The sequence below is a fragment of the Limulus polyphemus genome, unplaced genomic scaffold (assembly GCF_000517525.1).
Source record: "Limulus polyphemus unplaced genomic scaffold, Limulus_polyphemus-2.1.2 Scaffold6279, whole genome shotgun sequence".
In the NCBI taxonomy this organism is placed as follows: domain Eukaryota; kingdom Metazoa; phylum Arthropoda; class Merostomata; order Xiphosura; family Limulidae; genus Limulus; species Limulus polyphemus.
The window spans coordinates 29029-34257 of record NW_013671889.1 but is presented as its reverse complement, the minus strand read 5'-3'; positions in this window follow the sequence as shown (position 1 = coordinate 34257).

The window sequence follows — 5229 nt, the reverse complement described above, 5'->3', positions numbered from 1 at the left end:
CTCCTAAGTTGTCTTCTCCATGGGAAGGCCCATATGACATAGTGGATCGTCTCTCGGACGTGACTTTCCGGGTAAAATGTGGTCGGCGAGGTAAACCAAAAATGGTGCATGCCAACAGGCTTTGGCGTTATCATGGTCCAGGACATTTCAGTTGGGACGAAGTAGACCACAGAACAAATGACGCTGCTGAAGACGTGACACCTGAAGAAGCCACCGTCGAAGAAGAAACTCTACTCAGTTTTGAGAAGGGAAACGGTGAAGCTCTTGATGAAGTTACTACCACAGATGTGACTGTTACCGATGGTAGGACATTTACTGATGAAGCAGATGAACCCCACATGAAGCAGAAGCCAACAAGACGGAGACCAGTACGGAATAAGATACGTCCCGTAAAATTAAGAGACTTTGTTGAATTGTAATTTTGTGTTTGTAATTCTGTACATTTTAATTAAGTTATTGTTATTGGTTTATCATATGTGGTTATTGTTCGGGACGAACAATATTAAGGAGGGGCAGTGTTGCGTCAGCGAGTCACATGACTACTGTGGCGCCCTCTAGTTTCTAGAACTATCTTGTTCCTTCATGGATGCTCTAGTATTTACTAGATTTTGTTTTATATGGAAGCTCTGTTCTGAGACAGTGCATTATTGGCTCTTGTCAAGATCTTAGTAATTTGATTGGACGACTAAGTTGCATTACCAAGGTAGCATTCAAACCCACTTGATCTATTTGCAGTCCTTAAATTTGCATATTCGTTCAGGAGAGTTAAATATTTTTTTTTTATTAGAACCAATATAACTATGCTGAACAACAAGAACAAATAAATCTATAAACAGCATTTGATGTTTTCAGTGAAGGAATACGATCCTTAAATCTAAAAACAAAATCTGTAAACGATAGGTTTTAAAATACATCTCAACTCTATAGTTCATAATAAATGAGTTTTTTTATTCAAAGAACGTTTATCAATATCAGGAAAAGCTATAACTAACGAGTACTTAGGGTAAAACTTTGCTTGTTCAGATAGTTGAGAAATATTCGATCAAGGACATATGTAGGAAAACCATTTTTTAATAAGAATTATTTGATATTATTCAATTTTTTATACAAGAATTCTCAAGCACTTAAACTTTTACATACTTAGGAATTTATCTGACGTGGCAGTCTGGAGGAGGGTTCCATTCATATACATTTTTGGTGTTTTTTTTAGCACTTTTGTTCTTTTCGAAAATAAAATCAAGAATCTACAAGTTTCTTTGACGTATCCCGCTAAAGAAAGTAACACTCCAGGTTGAAGCTCACGACGTCAAATTTGAACATATAAAAATAATTCTTTTTGTAGATATGTATTTGAGTAAATCTGTGTAGCCAACTTTGAGAATCCCTTAATTGCCTTTGATCCCCTATATCGGGGTTTGAGGGGAGAGTGAAATTTAAACATATATATTCTTATTTTAAACTACTTTTTTTTATGAAATATGTAAACCAGTCCTAGGAGTTTTCAAAATCTCTTTGCCATATGAGAGTTTCAGTTTGAAAATTTTGATTCAGATTAATTTTCCAAACTACTCTTAACACGCTAATATCGATTTCTAAGTAACTAGATCAATCAAATCGAACTCCCTAGCTTTCTTGATCCTCTATTGAAAAGACTCCTCAGGACTTTCGAAAGTTTTATCATCGTTTATATTCTGTGGAGTTCAAGACAACATGAAAAATTTGAAGCTGTTTTGTACAAAAGTGTGGTAGGAGTAAACATACATACATAAATAGGTGTAAGTGAGTATGACTACGTAAGTAATTATTGTAGTTACTGTTTCAGGCTGTGTCTTCGAAAGTCCAAGGTTCGACCCGCAATATATAGGCTGAGCAACTCTGTATTGTCATTTATGGGGAAATTATAACTGTGACAGAGATACTAACTGGCGCCCTCTTTCTAATTAGCAGTTATAAAATTAGGATATCTGATGTGTTGCATTTATTATGTTTTTTGTATTCACCATTCATCCCCAACTCTTTACCAACAAGTAGTGGGATTGATCGACACATTATAACGCCCTCGACGGCTGAAAGAATGAGTATGTTCGTTGACTGGATTCAAACTCGCGACCCACAGATTGCGAATTTAGGTCAGACCATAGTAGGCCCCAAACAATTGGGCAGCGATAAGTGGGTTTGCTCTAAAAACAAACAAACACATTTATTTTCTGGTAAACTGAAGTTTATTTTATAGAGCAGTTGATAAATGTTAAATTTGTGTTTCAAAATCTTTGTAAAATTCAATGATTGGTTTTAATATAAAATAACACGAATTCTCAAGTTGAGATAAAGTTAATAAAGACATTAATTGTATTCAACATTAATAAATTTCACATTTGTTAAATTTTAGTACACTCATAACAGACGTGTTTATTTTTTATTTTTTTACAAAAATTAACTTTGTAGGAAATTTAACATTAATTACTAACAAAAGTGTGGTTGCTAAAGATTAAGAAAAAAAAACTGTTTACTTTTTGATTTCTAGTCCTTTAAGAAATTCCAGTTACGAACGAGTTATATATGTTATCACTGTTGGAATATACATTATCAATGTTCCTTCTATTATCACAAAATCTTCTTAACATTGTAATCAATGATATTATTGAGGTGTAAATTACATAAAATTACGTTTAGCTGTAAATTTTCTTTGTTATATTATATTGGAGCATAACTAAATAAACACGTTATTGTTCCATAATTTATTTTTTATTTCATATTATTGATCTTTATATATATATATATTCTTTTGTATCCATTTTTACGTGGTTCCAATACACATGAAACAGAGGAAAGTTTAACTTGAAGAGTTCATACAATACACAAACAAGTTAGTAAAATAAAATTTATATCCAATATCTATCACTCCAGGCAATGTGTGCGTTTATAAAAATTATACCACTGTGCAGATCCTACTATCTTCCCCACTAGGCACTATCCCCTCTTTGCAGTTTTACCCTACATTTGTCTGTTCTCAATCGAAGGTAGGGAGTTGCTGTTAGGCTGCGTTTTCTCTCCTTTAAATGTTGAAGATATTATATTTGTTTTGTTTCTCTTTGGAGAAGTGTGACAGTTGTGTACCGCTTGGTAGCTCTGGGGTAGGACAGATCTTTTTATAATATTTCTGTTCGCTTGTGTAAGTCTTCGATTAACAAATATATATATAAATTCTGTACGAGCGCACTAAAAGGTTTGTTTAACATTAGGATTTGAGGCAGTTAATTAATGATCAGGACCATCAGATGGGGCTAGTGCATCAACACGATTTTCTTTTATAGCTTGCGGTGAAAGGATTTGATTACTGCTATTGGGTGTTAAGCAGCAAAGATGGGCGTGGTTTAGTGGGCATAACTCCTTCAATTTTTGTTTTGAAGTGTAACCAGTGTTGTGGCGCTAAAGGTCCAAAACGTATTTATTGTGGTCGGTCATATAAGCTCTGTTCTCGAAACAGAACTTTTTCCATTGCTATATGGATACGTTTGATAACTTTTAATTTTTTTTTGTTTGGAATTAAGCACAAAGCTACACAATGGGCTATCTGTGCTCTGCCCACCACGGGTATCGAAACCCGGTTTCTAGCGTTGTAGGTCCGCAGACATACAGCAGTGTCACTGGGGGGCTGATCACTCTTAAAACTAATAACAATATTATTTAAGGTATTTCTACTAATATACTTCCCTAACCACAATCTTATTTTGTGTGTGTCTGAGAGAGAAATATTAATACTTTGACTCTTTGTCGCTTCAAAGGGATAGTGTTAGCAACCGTAACATACATTTTATTTATATTTCACGCTTTACTTCTATGTGTTTTCAGAGTCCACAAGACTTCAATTACTCATTGAAGATAAAATTATTTGGGTTTCTGATCTAAAGAGGCTTGTTTCACCATTTTTTTTCAGATTTGCACCCTCGCTTTGTCTTGATATGTGCGTTTCGAGCTTAGCAGTGCAAAGTACCCCCTATGCTCGTGTTTGTATGTTAAACCTCACTTATCAGAATTATAGTGCCCCCAACCCCCCACGAGTCGTCTCTAACTATCCAGAAAAAAAGGAAGGAAGGAGAGAACGTTTACAATGAATACTCACCATTTGTATGTTAAACCTCACTTATCAGAATTATAGTGCCCCCAACCCCCCACGAGTCGTCTCTAACTATCCAGAGAAAGAAGGAATGAAGGAGAGAACGTTTACAATGAATACTCACCATTTATTCAACAAGAAACCTATATGGGGTCTAACAGATTTTAGTGGATTCATTGTGATTTTACGTGGTCAGTTGACATCACGTGTGTGTATTGATATTTTGCCCAGTGAAAATTATGGAGGATTAAAAGAAGTCCCTTAAAAATATTTTTTAAAACCTTTGAATGTGCGGTTGTGTTTTTATCTTCTAGAGAAAGAAGTCCCTTAAAAATATTTGTTAAAACCTTTGAATGTGCTGGTGTGTTTTTATCTTCTATCAAGTTTTCTTTGTCACTTATTTCTATAATTTGTTCTACATAATAAAACGTCATTTCTTATTCTGCTTTTGAGTAGAAGGTTAAGTATGTTATATTAAAATCATTTTGTATATTCAAGCCAGCAAGTCACGTGAAAACCAAAACTGATACAACTTCGTGGACTAGAACGTGTCAGAATTACATGTTAAGATTGTTCGGCGTTTTGTACATAGTGTGATGCCACTAAAAATGGCTTGCTTTTGGGAGGGGCATATAGCTTCCGTCTCCGACGTAAAATATTCATACACGGGTATCATAAACATGTGTTCAGATCAAGTATTTAGAATTTCGAGGATGAGAATATCTTTCGTACTTAATGGTACTGTAAAACAAAGAGATATAGATCGACTTGGGGAATCGGGAAGATCGACAAAGAGACCCGCGATAAGTTGTATCCCAGCAATGGTAAGCAAATTGTGGCATCTCGTAATGGGTGAGAAGTCAATAACACAAAGTTGATTTGTACGAATCTTTTTTTTTCTACAATGAATATAAATAGACTCTTTTATTGCCATTAATTTTTTATTTTATCTATTATTTTTTTACGTACACATAATTTCACATCCACATTTAGGTCCTGACCCAGGTTTGTGTCCTGCTTTTGTTTTAGGATGTATCACCTCCAGTTCCATTACAAGTAATTTCAATGTGTTTGTCTGAGTTCTTTCTCATTAGTCCACTTATCTTGTAGAC